The sequence below is a fragment of the Dermacentor variabilis genome, chromosome 9, assembly GCF_050947875.1.
Source record: "Dermacentor variabilis isolate Ectoservices chromosome 9, ASM5094787v1, whole genome shotgun sequence".
In the NCBI taxonomy this organism is placed as follows: Eukaryota; Metazoa; Arthropoda; class Arachnida; order Ixodida; family Ixodidae; genus Dermacentor; species Dermacentor variabilis.
Window position 1 is genome coordinate 71,144,887 of NC_134576.1, and position 14,343 is coordinate 71,159,229.

Sequence of the window (14,343 nt, forward strand, 5' to 3'; positions counted from 1 at the left end):
TGTATTAAATGATCCTTGCTTTTAATCTCAAAAGTGACATTTGATACAGTTATCTTTTTCTAAAGACCTGCAGATTGGACCTTACGGATAATGCAGTGGATGCAGCATGCGAATTTAACCTCAAAAACGCAGAAGTTCACTACGACGGCGCGATGTCCTACGGAAGAGACGTACAGCAGACGTTCAGTCTCTACGCTTTCATTACTGAGTTCCCTTTCGGAGATCATATTAACCCTGCTTCGCTGAAGATAATTGTTTTGTTCAAACCTGGTGGATCCGTAGGTAAATGCCTAATATAACTTTCTTTTCTTCATGTTCATTATTACGTGCAGCACCTATTCTCGCTTTGCTACAGAAGCCGTGCTGCTCTGGTGGTGCCACTAATCCGGTTTTGACAGAAAGACGCTTTCTACCATTAAAGCATAGTAAAAAAATAACGCACTCTGCACTCCCAATGTCATCTATCAACCTACTACCCCCGTTACGAAGCGCTGCACTGCAACATGTCTGATAGATCATGCTTAACGTATGAGCTAATAGCCTCGCAAAAAATTTCAGTGCGTGATCGCTCGGCATAGGAAGCACCTATAGCAGAAGCGCAAAAACGCCGCAGAAAAAAAAAATCACTGCATAATCCTGTTACCCCTCAAGAATCACAGCCCAATTTCTAGGGAAGTTGCTTTTTAGCTCCTGAACTAGGAATTACCGTTGCCTTTAATTAAACGACACAATAAAAAAGGTTGCCTTCATGTAAGGCCTTCGAGAAGTACTTAAAGGATGTTTTCAGTAAAGGCAGCACCTCAGCCAGGTGTTTTTAACGTTGCCTGAGAATCAGCCAGAACGTCCTATGCAGACGTTTCTAGCAAATATGTTCTTGTTCTTGGTGACAGCTGTAGTTCTCCCCTGACAGCGAGCAAAGTTCTATGCAACCACGCAATATCAAAATCGCCTACACATGGCTGATAACGTGTCTCATATTTCTATGAGAAACAGACAAACTTTAGTTCAGTGATGACACCCTGGGTGTTTGAAAATGAAACTAATATTATAAAAAAATCGAGAGTTCAGATATCTTCAACAATTAAAATCGCATCCTTTTTAACGTTAATCCCACACATATAACCCCTCACTTTTGGTCATTATTCATTGATTTATTGATTTATTCATTTAACTCGGTATTTTCAGGATCTCTCTGGTGTTACATAGAGGAGTCGTTTATCGCCTATACAATGCAGTAATTCAACCACACACACAAAATCGCTTACACGTCATGATAACCTGTCCCCTATTTCTACGAGATATATGCAAAGTTTAGTTCAGTGACGACAACGTAGGTGCTTGAAAGGACTAATGAATACGCGAAAAAATTGAGAGTTAAGAATTCCAGTCAGAGGTAGTATTCGGTAGGAAGTAATTTGTATACTGGTTTGTACGGCGTCAGGGCAGAACTCTCACACTGTGATTGTTGCGGAAGGAAATGTATGAAGAGGCAGGGACAAGCTTGCACTTTAACACTTGAGTACGGAAGATTTTGTAAAATAAGGCACAGTTGATATTCTTCTAAGAACTAAGTCGGGCAGTTCGAGAGAACGAGGTATTGCCGACATGCTTGCATTGCAGGAAAAGTACCTTGGATTGTGGCGTATATTGAATAAGATCTTCTAAAATTTATTTTTCCAATAGGATTTAAAAAGAATGGAAATACATGAGAAACATCTGGAATCTTAGCATCATGATATAATGGATCCATACAGATCCATACAGCAACACACTTACATGTACGCAACACAAATTTCAAGTTTTTTTTTGTGGATGTGTTTATGAAGGTAGCAAACATCTTGTATTGCAACTATATTTCCACAATAATACAGGTCGTTGTACTGGTGTTTAAGCTTAACAAAAACTAAAGTATTTTTATTTGCTTCACTTTAACTGTTCTACAAAGTTCTACCAATTGTGCATAGCCGCCTCTTGCCATACACATGTCTTACAATGAGCTGCAAGAATTTCCCAGCTTCGTAGCCTCCTGTTGAGAACTGGGAAGGCATGATCGATAAACAGGGGATCCGACTATTATTAGGTATGCAACCATTCACCATAGTTCTAGTTTTATTTTTTATTACAGGTTGAGAGGCATATCTGATATTTCTTAGGTGGCTTGGTTTGGGCGGCATAATTTGAACTCGACAAAAACGCCTTGCCTAATTTTCGAAAACTCCAAGTGGCTTGAAGAAAGCATCATACGTATGGCCTCATTACCCTAAAGAATTTTATAACGAACTGTGGAAAAGAGCAAACTAGATTGTTCTCAAAGTCGTTACATCAGAAAACTGGCGACATAAATATCAGGAAGCAAGGACTGCTTAGCTTTTGCGTAGCTACTCAATATTCACTTTGCGTTTCAAATGATGCTCTGTTAAACGCCTAGATTTGTTAACCTAGTAACACCTTGAATGCGTTCTTCATCTACCTTAGCACACATGAGTCGAAAGCTGTAACTCTGTGTGAAGAATAAACGAACCAATGTTTTGTTTTCATCTTAAATTCAGTAGCAGCTTATTAGCACAGAGCGAGTGCCTAACAGGCTTCATTTATTCGTTAGCTATATGTAAAGCTTCCGTCATGCACTCATTTTCGCAAGTTAGAGCAGTTTTATCCGCGTACTTGGCAACATCAAAATTAAGCAATATCAGCGGTACATGGTTCATGTATAATGAATATAATAAGGGTCGCAACGCTGATTCTTGGTGGACTCCCACTGTGACCGCAGAAAAATCTCATTCGACAACGAGAAATGGAAACTTTTGTTGTCCATTAGTGAGATGGCTGCTGAAAAATTCTAGACAAAAACTATAGAAGCTGTAACGTTCTAGTTTCTCAACCGGCATTCCATTATACACAGTATCAAAAGCTTTTTGTTAATGAATAAATTACCAAGAATTCCCAATGAATAACACGATATTATTGTTTAAGTAGGTGCTTACAATAGCTGTGATAGGTAGCATAGCTGTGGCGGCTTACCTGTTCCTCCTGATTACATGCTGGCTTGGTATTAGCACTGATTATCGTTCAAAGAAATTAATCAACCATTTCGCGATGAGTTGTACAAAAGCTGCAAGAATGGCAGTCAGAACAGATACTGGGCGACTATCTTCAGGGACGTTTCAATCTCCATTTTTTGTGTATAGCAGCAACTTTAGCAAGACCTGGGTGCGCAGGTCTGTAAAAGGCATGATTAAATATAACTTCCAATGGAATACAAGGAGCCCCTATATATCTCTTTAACATCATTGAAGATCACGTCCAGCGCTGTGTTTGTCCGGCTTCGTGTTGACTAGTACGACGATCTCAACGGTCGTGATTTCAGAGTAACCAAAGGAATTCACCATTCTGACAGAAAGACTATAAAATATAACGTCAGTACATGGATTCGTAATTTCCTTGGCGACGTTACAAAGTAAGTGTCAAAAGATTAAGCTATTGATTCTGCCGAAATTCGTTTCACCTGAGCGTAGCACATATTGTATGGATTAAGAATTGGTTTTAATATTCAGTTATCTGCCAATAATTTTAGAGTCTTGAATTTCTAACATGATGGTAGAGTAGTATTCCTTACGAGCACGCGTGATTTGCGTCACCTTATTTTAAACTATACTGAAATTTTCTTCGTATAAAGATTTGCCTCTACTCTGCTCAATTTTTGTGTGCCTACTGATTTCTTTTTATGAGCTCTAAAATAGCACAGGTCCTCTATGAAGAAATAGGCTTTTTGAAGTACAACCTCTCGCGAATAAAAGCAGATTGGGCTATGGCTTCTCTCAAGTTATTAGTTAATAAGCTATATTGCTGGTTTGCTTCAATACGGTGCCAATTTATATCACTACTTTCTAGAACACCTTGTTTTAAAATGTCAATATATTTTTATGGAAAGGGAAAATTTGTACACTCGTTATATTAACGGCGAAATATGATTTGTTTGGACAATGATAACAGATTACTGTGTCATAAATAAGTGACTGTTGACGTATCGAAATTCCGAAGTATGTGATCACTCGACGTTGACGACGAGGAAGTGTCCCTGGTAAGGACCGTAACAGAATTACGAAAACCATAGGGACTGATCAGGGAACAACTCCTGGTTTGTATTGTAGAAGCCACCACTTACTGATATTTGATACTGAAGCTGGTCAAGTGAAGGAGCAGTGCTTCAATGTAACGCAAAAAAAGTTATCAATATGTTGGTTAAGGGCTCGACAGACAACAACCATTGTTGCTGTAGTAATTTTTACAAGGAAGTGAAATTCATGCAGAAAAGTGTGTGAAAGGAGTGGGACAAAAGGAACACTTGATATTCTTGTTTGTGAACAGGCTAAACATCACCTCGCGTGCGTGACAGCCTTGGAATTGAAAACAATGACAAATATCGTATATTTTCAATTTCTCCAGGATTCAGCTATGTCTAGGATACAGCCACAAAATCGAAGGGAGACGAATCAGTGGCTAGTAAAAAGCAAACACTGCGTATTGCACTGTACACACCAGTCAGATTATTTAATGACTGGTAACTCATAGAAGGCAATCTCTACAATTCTTAGCAAATCTTTGAAAGCCCTTCCTCAGTGTCAATATGTACAACGTCCGAATTCTATGCTCTCCTAGCAAGAATTTTACTACTTGCCACCCAAGTAAAGTTCCAGCTTTTTTTCTTCCTTTTCAAGCAGCATCCTTGGCAAGTAATACTTGGTTTTCTGTGCTAGATGCTCATCGATGCATACTGCATCACTTCTTTCAAAATCAGTCTGTTAAACCAAATTGTTTTTTTTTGCTGCTTGCACTGCAGTAGCACATGCTGTGCGGATGCGAACTTGATGGTTACGTTCAGCTTTTCTTTGTTTTAGCTTGGGACAGCATGAATCACATCCATGTCTGCGCAGGCTAGAGCAATCACAGTATTTTTCTTGACTTCTACCATTGGATCGGCTAGGCTTTCGTTAGGTTCCTTAGGCAGGCCCATGGTCTCGATATTTTGTTGACCACTGTATTGTTTCAGTTCGGTAAATTCTTTGCAGGTTTCTTTATTTTATCGTGCACGTCTATATTTTTGTTCTTGGAAAGTACACGTTCCTGCTTTAATTTACGAGCACGATTTTGAATTCTTGAAAGCATGCTTTCATGATTGCCAGCGAATTGCATGCTTGTATGTCTGCGCACAGTTTCCTGCTCTAAGCATCGAGTTCAAGGCCGAAGTCAGCCAGCATTTTAGCGGCTTGCTTGATTGTTGTATATTTTCCATTTTCACAAAACTCGAACTCTGTAGGCCAGCCTCAAAGACAATATGTAACCAAAGCACATGATACTCACCTGCAACAACAAAGAGCCCCATAGCATGAACAACTGCTTGGGAGAAATCACACGTGCCTCGGCTGCCCGCAGATAATAAAACTGGAGGATGGTTCTGAATAGCTTGAAGAAATGCAGTCACTGTAGAAGAGGGATTTGAGATACATGAGCCAAGCTCATGTTTGGGTCTGCCAAGACAAAGAAAAAGGCAAGACCGGAAGACAAAGCTGCAATGTAGAAGTTAAGATGGCACGCCCACGATGGTATGACAACAGATGCAAGAGAGCGGCTCTCGAACTACGATGCAATGACGAAGATTGCGTGACAACTGGGGCATAGTGTCCATTCGCTGACGACTACAGGATACCGATAGAATCACGAACACGGAATTACATCGATAAGTCCACCAAGGCGGTACGATAACGAAGGCATGACGAGAAGCGGAAGTCGATGTTAGAATGACGACGATGGTGCTACCGCGATATCACGACGATGGTTTGACAAAAAATGCCTGACGACGAGTGTATGACGACCATGGTGTGACAACGGTATGAGGCAATGGTATGAGGAAGAATATTTCATAAAGCCTGTATGCCTACAATAGCGCGACGAAGAACGCGTGCGGTTGACGACATTGTGAGAGTCCGATGACGAAGCTGCAACGATGACAAAAGCACGACAGCGAGGGCATGATGACTATGCTTGAACAACGGATGCATGATAGCCACTGATCAGTGGTGAAAGCGTGACAACTGCGGTATATTCGCGATAAGAAGGTGGCACTATCACCGCAGTAAAATGCTGAAGAAAGATTGATTTTAATAGAAGGAAGAAGTCGGTATGGCAAGGGTGGGATGACGGCAATGGGATCACGTTACTGAAGCGATGGCAATGGTAAAGCGACAGCGTGTGGACGTTGACAAAGCGATGATTGTATGCGAAGACTGTGTAAATATGATGGTCTGACAACGAAGCACGTGGGAGTCAGAATGACGACAATGGAAGGACAGCGATGGCATCACGAGAACGGTGTAACAACAAATGCACGACAACAGTACGACGACAATGGCATGAAAATGACGGCTTGAGGAGAGTCTACTGACAAAGCTGGAGGGAGGATGATTCAACGAATGCGAAAACATGCCTTGAAGCGCAAGATATTGTGCTGAAGAATCTAAGCAGACATTTGCTGAAAAAGTCGGGACGTGGTCCTATGCTATCGCAAGCAGCGTGGCAACCGATATGCCTCGGGGCTGAACTTGCTTTGTCAGACCAAAACTGATGACGTGGAGACATGTCCGCTTGTAGGCAACGGTTACAACGGAGTAGGACACAACATTGTTAATCGAAAGCATATATGGAACATATGTGACCACGTAATCACCATCGGGTATAGGCAAAGATGATCGCAAATTGACTAAAGTCTACGCTTTAGGCGGCAGGCGGACGTAGGCGGTCGTAATAAAGTTCATCGGGAGTTCAGCACGAAAATGCGGGAGAAAAGGAAGTTTGAGGCATAGGGCACCGGCCGAAGAGTTAATCAGAGCGGAATTGGGAGCAATAAAGTCTTGTCCGAGGATATGATGATGGAGGCAGTTGGTCAGCACTGTAAAAAGAACAGGACTGTAGTGGCCGACGATACACATTGCAGTAACGGTAACAGTGCTGTCATCGGCGACGCTTACGACTAGTATAAAGCAGGAGTGGGATCCTTCTTCAATCGGCGACGGAGGTTAGCACTCATTATCGACAGCTGGGCTTCCGTATCCATTCACGCCAACAATGAAACACCGTCGACGTGAACTTCAAGGAAATTCTGAATAGTTCGGAGTGCCCATGGAGGATCTCGGTACGATTAACATAATGCAGCGCTACCCCCCGGAGCTGCGTGGTATAGTTTTCATCCGGGAAAGTCAATCAATGGACGGCAATTAATAGCGGCGTGCCTGGCGTGACGGTGACCGACGGCGCTGAAATGACAGTGAGTGAGCGTAACGAGCGTCATCTCCTTGAACGTCACAGGCAGGACACAAACGGCGAGGCGAGTAGCGGCGAGGATCGGCATAGCGGCGAGGAGAAAAGTAGCTGTAATCCGTAGACGTCCAGAAGGTGCGGCCGTGACGAGCTACATGGCCAATTTGGTGGCAATGGAACCAGATCGGCTTGCCGTCAGTAGTTCTCCACTTAGTAGTGTTGCGGATACAGGCTGTTGCGAGGCACAGGTGTTGGCACCAGTCTGGCGTCAATTGCGTATCTTCAACGACAACATGTGTACAGTGCCATAAATGTTATTCTTCCCCTAGAAATCCATGCTTAACAAAGGAATTACTTAATAGCCTGCGTAAGAAAGATAACTTAAATAAAAAGCAAAAAGACAGCCATTCATTGTGCATCTACTTGATCGTTGCAAGCAATATTGTAACACACTGAATGCTCTAAGGAAGGATGCGAAAAAGCGCTGTTATCAAAACGAAATTAATTGTACTGGTTCAGATACAAAAAAACAATGGCGCTGGATTAATTCTTTCTTCAATGAAACCATTCATCCGAATCCACCTATAGGCAGCATTAATCATGAAGGATCAGTAATATCTAACCAATTAGATATCGATGGTGCATTTACTGACTACGACTCCTCTCCCATACCCGTTCCAGCCAGTACGCATGAAGAACTTGATCATTGTGGTCACTCATTTTTTCTCTTTTTCCTGCTACCCCAGATGAGGTAAGAAGAACAATTACTAGTATAAAGTCCTCTAGGGCAGGTATGAATAATATTTCTGCTAACCACGCGAAAAATATTGCTGATGAGATTGCGGATGTGCTCACCTACATAATCAATATAATTTTTGAAACCGGTGTATTTCTCCGTCAGGTAAAAATGAGTAAGGCTATCCCGGTAGTGAAAAAAAAGGTGACAGATGCTTAATTTCTAATTATATGCCTATATCCATTCTCCCCTTTTTTAGCAAAGTAATTGAAAAATATTACATGTTCGCCTGTCTAGCTACCTAACGAAATTCAACCAGTTTCATCCGAAACAATGTGGGTTTGGACAAGAGTATACGACTAACCTAGCCCTCATTTACTTCACAGAAAAATATAAACTAGAAATTGACAATGATAACTTCGTTGGTTATGTTTTTTAAATTTTACTGAAGCTTTTGATACACTTAATCATGACATTCTTTTTTCTAAACTTGCATCTTATGGTATTATTGGCAACTCTCTCAATCTTTTCCGTAGTTACTTATCTGATCGTGAGCAATTAATATTAATCTCCGGCATCTATTCCGCTAAAGATTAGTAACATAGACGTTCCGCACGGCTCAATTCTGGGCCCGCTTTTATTTCTACTATACAATAATGACCTTCCAGTGTCTAACCACATTATCAGAATGCATCTTATACGCTGACGACACGACTGTCTTATGTTCGAGTAATTCTCTAGGTAACATTACAACCATTATTCCAGAACTTATTAACGTTAGTGCATGGTGTACTAAAAATAAGCTTTTGATAAACCCCTCGAAAAGTAAGTTCTTAATTTTCTATTCCAGGTCAATAAATAACGCCCAAGTTATGCACCTCTTTATAAACACACATCCTATTCATCTATCAGATCATTGTTTCTTCCTTAGTATCAAACTTGATTCCCGCTTAAAATTTAATCAGCATATTAATGAGCTACAGCGGAACGCCTCTTATGGTATTACTAAAAGCTAGATGTTACTTTCATTTCACTACTTTGGTCAACTTATACTATGCATTCATTCACAGTCATCTAAATTATTGTATTGTTCCTGGGGTCAAACATATCATTGCCATCTTTCTCCTCTCCGACATGAACAGAATCAAGCCATTCGCATTCTCACCTGGAGCAACCGACGTTCTCATGTTGCTGATATGTACCGGGAACTGCACCATACTGAATATTGACAATCTATTCAAAGTTATTATCAGCACATTTGCTCATCAGGCAGTTAAAGACCATAACCTTCTCAAATTTGTTCTTATCCGACACCTTACTAATTCAAATATTAGGCGCTTTTCCTCCAATAACAATCTTATAATCCCTGAGGTACGAACTAATTATGGTTTACAAAGAGAAGAATTTGTTTTTATCAAAGTTGGAATTCCTTGCCTTTTAACATTAGGTGTGCCTTTTCTATATCGTCATTGAAGCATCAGCTTCGTAATTTCATGTTTAACCTATAGCACCGTTTATTGAATATGTTTTTTAAAACACAACCTCAACTCTGTCGTGTTTATTACTATTTGCTTCGTTTCCTACTTAAGCGTAAGCCTTATCCCTATCGTTTTATACTTTTCATTGTATTATTCCCTTGCCACATTATGTATTTGCATTTATATTAGCATGTCTGTATTATTATAATTCGCTGCTTTTTTGCTGTCAAGTAGTATCGGTGTTCTTTTTAACTTTATAAAAGGTCCCCATACAGTGTTTACACTATGGGGCCTTTTTCTGTACTAAATATCAATATTTTTGCATCTGCAATAAGTATTCAATGAACATCAAACTTGAAACTTCAAGTCGGGAGATAGCGCAGGCAGCAAGAAAACCGAGATTTGGAAATTCTTGCCGCACTTCTGCCTGGACGAGGGAGATAGCTGGTGTTGACTGGTGAGCGGTGTGGTCTAGTGGGCGTGGATGGAACGGGGCCGCCTTTTTAGCTTCGAGCTCACGGCGGAGGATATGCGTCAGGCTCTGATTCAAGGGGGTGCAGTGATAAGGTCGACGCAGGGTGACGTCGCTGCCGTGTTAGCGAGAAGGGAGAACTGTGGGATCAGGCAGCAGTGTTTGGCCAGCTGGAAGCGGCGGCATTCCTTCAAAATGAGATCGATCGTGGAAACGTCGTTGTACATCAACAACTGGAAGGTGTCGTCCGCGATTCCTTTGAGGACGTGGCCTACTTCGTCAACCTCGGCCATTTTCTCTTGGACTTTTCGACAAAGATTGAACACGTCTTGCATGTACGAGAGGTAAAATTCATCGGAAGACAGAACTCTGATAGCAAACTCTGCTCTTGCAGCCAGTTGGCGACCAGTTGGGTTTCTAAAGAGGTCGCGGAGCTTTTGTTTTGAAGGCATCCCAGCAAGACAGCTCGTCCAAGTGAATACGGAACCAGACAAGAGGTGTTCCTCCCAAGTAGAATATTAAATGTGCGAGCACTACGGTAGGGCCTCATCAGTTGTTCTGGCTAACGCGCTCATGCATGCTCAGACAGTCCTCAATGACAATTTTAGCTTGTCCGGAGAACATGCCAGAGTCGCGGGGATTGCTTACCGCGACGTACGCTGTTGTTGCAGCTGCAGGTGTAGATGCAGATGAGGTATTGTCACTGGGAGCCGCTGTAGAAAGCTGAATGGTGCGGTCGCTAGGGAGCTCAGTGGCGGAATGGGGAACAACAACCTCCACCAAAATTATGCGCTAATGACGTATTGGACAATAAAGACAATTAAATAAGCATATTTAAAAACGTTCGACAGATACACTTAAGCCTGCTTACGTGTAGGTAATGCGAGAGCACTGTAGTCGCTTCGGGGAAATGTTTTCGCTTAGGTATTCATCCGTATGCGGTCACGCGCGTTGAAAGCTTGCCCGGAATTTCTTTTTGTTTTCCCTTGCTTCGTCTTCTGCGGCGTGTTTCTGCAGACGACCACGTTTCACAGATACCGCTGAGTTAGAGGCTTCGTAGTGCATCCCAGTAGACGCAGCACCAATAAAATTCGAAGAGCAAGCACTGGAGGCAGCGGCGTTACGTGAGCAATGACGCACGCAACAGGCACACCGCCTTTTGTACACTCATGATTTGGCGTCGTGGGCAAATCGCAGCAGGCAGAGTGCCGATGAAATCTGAAGAGCAGGTGACATGTGGGAGGCACTGACGTGAGGTGTTTAATCACGCAAACTCAAGGCACAACTTCACTCAACCATTAAACGTGGCGCCGCCGTGACGTAGGGAGAGCGTGGTTGTCTCGCACCCCGGAGGTACCAGACCAAAATGCAGGAAATTTTCTTTTCTAGTACATTATTTCACGTTGTATACAGAAACCTGCCTCACAAATATGACGTCCATCCGATCATTTTTGATGCGTTTTTTTACTCGTCATGCCATCGGCCATTTTCAATACCATCTTTCCGTCATGCTACCGATGACAAGACCAGAATTTCACGTAATTGAGCTGAGATGAGGTTTATTGGCGCCTCCTAATGCAAAAGCGCAATGGCGGGGAACAGCGAGACAGCCCGAAGCACTGTCCAAAAAGACGACAGCAATCAACAGCGCGAGCGGAACCGAGCCGCGCGTTGGCGATGCGGCTGTGCCGCGAAGCGCGTCTTCTTCTTCACAATCTTCCCCCGGACAAAAAGAGCCATCCTGGCGCCTTAAGAATCAGGAGGCAGAGGGTCGTGGTAGGGCTTGAGACGCGAGACGTGGACAATGTCACGTTCACGCCGGCGCAAGTATTGAGGTGGTGACAGTGGCTGAATTAGAAAATTCGTCGGGGATGCTCGCTCTAAGTCTCGGTAAGGCCCTTCGAATTTTGGGACGAGTTGCGAGGAAACCCCAGACGTCTCGAAAGGGACAGACAACCACGCAAGAGCGCCTGGAGCGTAGGGGGTGTTTGGAAGAGCGTCGGTGCGGTTTTCGTTCTGGCGCTGCTGTTGCTCTGCCGTAAAGGAGCGCGCTAGCTGGCGACATTCTTCGGCTTGTCGGACGACGTCGGACACAGGTAGAGACTCGGAGGCGTCAGAACGGCATGGAAGGAGCGTGTCGATGGTATGCTTAGGCTCGCGGCCATGCAGGAAGTAGAAATGTGAATTCATTCATTCATTCATTTTTATTTCCTTAAAGACCCCCGAGGGGGCATTACATAAGGGGTGGTTTTTATTTTTTTTTTGTTAGACAGAATATTGTTGATACCGATCAGTGCGATGTTATATTTGATATGCTATGCATGAAGCTTGATGGGCAGGTGATAATGGCGATGTTTCGAGAAAGGCCGTTCCAGTCTTTTGCTGCTCTGGGAAAAAATGAAGCAGAAAATGTTTTAGTGCGGGCACGTGGGCGAGAAACTTGCAAGGAATGACCAGTGCAGTGAGATATGTGAGCTGCAGAGATAATGTAAGGAGCGCAATTAAGCGGCGAGTGAAAGAACTTGTGAAATAGAGAGAGGGTTGCAATGCGTCGGCGACAGGATAAAGGTGATAAATTACACTCGGCTTTGAGGGATGAAGCACTGATCTCATATGAATACGAAGCATGAATGAATCTAGCAGCACGATTTTGAACGGATTCTAGGGTATTAGTGAGACCTACTTCGGGTGGGTTCCAGATGGGAGATGGGTACTCCAACTTAGCCCTCACTAATGATTTATAAGCAAGTAGTTTTACGTGTCTCGGAGCGTTACGTAAATGCCGTTTTAAAAAACCCAAAGTTCTGTTAGCTGATGACGTGACTTTATCAATGTGCGTGTTACAAGACATATTGTTAGATAAGGTAACTCCAAGGTATTTATAAGTGGTTACTGATTCAACAGGGATGTTAGCTATGTTATAAGTGAAGTGAAGAGGAATTTTACGACGAGTGAAGGGAATGAGCTTGCATTTAGTAGGGTTTAGGGACATTAGCCAGTCATCACACCATTGTAGTATGTGGTCGAGATCTTGTTGTAGGATGATATGGTCAGATGGACTAGTAATGGTTCGGTAGATAACGCAGTCGTCAGCAAACATGCGGATATTAGAAGATACATGCAAAGGAAGGTCGTTAATGTATATTAGGAACAGAAGAGGGCCGAGGACAGAGCCTTGAGGCACCCCCGATGAGACTGGAAGTGGGCTGGATAATTTGTTGTTTGTAAACACTACTTGTGAACGGTTAGTCAAGAATTCTTTTATCCAATTTAGTACATTCGGGTGCAAGTTTAAGAAGGACAATTTTAAAATTAGGCGTTTATGGGGTACTTTATCAAAAGCTTTCGCGAAGTCAAGAAATAAGGAGTCAATTTGTACGTTCACATCAAGGTTAGCATGAAGGTCATGAACAAAGATGGCAAGCTGGGTTTCGCAAGAGAAACCCTTACGAAACCCATGTTGAGAATGGTGAAAGAAGTTATGAGAGTCGAGGAAATTCATGATGTAAGAGTAAATGACGTGTTCCATGAGTTTGCAAGGTACGCTAGTCAAGGAAATTGGTCGGTAGTTCAGAGGTGAGTTTTTGTTACCGGATTTGAAGATGGGAACGACCTTTCCCACTTTCCAGTCATCTGGGATGATACCTGTAGAAAGAGATTGCGAAAATAATAAGACAAGATAAGCGGAAGCAATGTGACCTATATTTTTTAACACTTTAGCGTTAATTTCGTCCAGTCCAGATGCCAATGATAACTTGGTCTTTTCGATGAGGGATGATATACCATCAACAGAAAAGCTAATTTCAGGCATCGAAGACGTGATAAGACATGAAAACATGGGTAAGCAAGTGTCAACCTCTTTAGTAAAGACAGTTGAAAAGGCCTTGTTAAAAGCATCGGCACATTCAGCTGCTGAAATAACCTCTCCAGAGTCGTTAGTAAGAGTGGTAGAAGCTGCTGCTTGGGGGTTAATAATCTGCCAAAACTTGCGTGGGTTATTAGTTAACATATTAGGCAAATCGTTGTTAAAGAAAGTGAATTTGGCGTTACGGATTCCCGTGAGATAAGCTTTTTCTGCTACGTAATACTTCTCCCAGTTTTGGGCGCCACCTTTTAGTTTGGCATTCCGGAATAAACGTTTTTTCTTGTTGTCTAGGCGGTGCAAAATTTTGTTAAACCATGGCTTTTGGCTGTTTACACGGATGGTAGTTTTAGGGATGAACAGGCGTATTAGCTCGGTTAGTTTCTGCTTAAAAGTAAGCCAGTTTTCCTGAACGGAACAGTGATAAAAATTGGCCTCATATGTGGGAAAAAATGTGCAAAGTTCGTTGTTTATGGCCTCA

At 42.5% G+C, this 14,343-nt stretch overlaps 1 long non-coding RNA gene across 5 annotated transcripts in view; it reads left to right on the top strand.

The window, feature by feature from the left end:
* The window catches only part of LOC142558056 (uncharacterized), a 120,643-nt gene that overhangs the window by 54,613 nt on the left and 51,687 nt on the right, over nt 1–14,343 (top strand). For 3 of the 5 annotated variants that reach the window (XR_012822941.1, XR_012822940.1, XR_012822944.1), the window contains exon 4: nt 66–282. This is a non-coding gene — a long non-coding RNA (uncharacterized LOC142558056). Of the gene's footprint in view, nt 1–65; nt 283–355; nt 454–7,995; nt 8,050–14,343 lie in introns of those variants that run through there. The other 2 variants (XR_012822942.1, XR_012822943.1) reach the window with 2 other exon arrangements.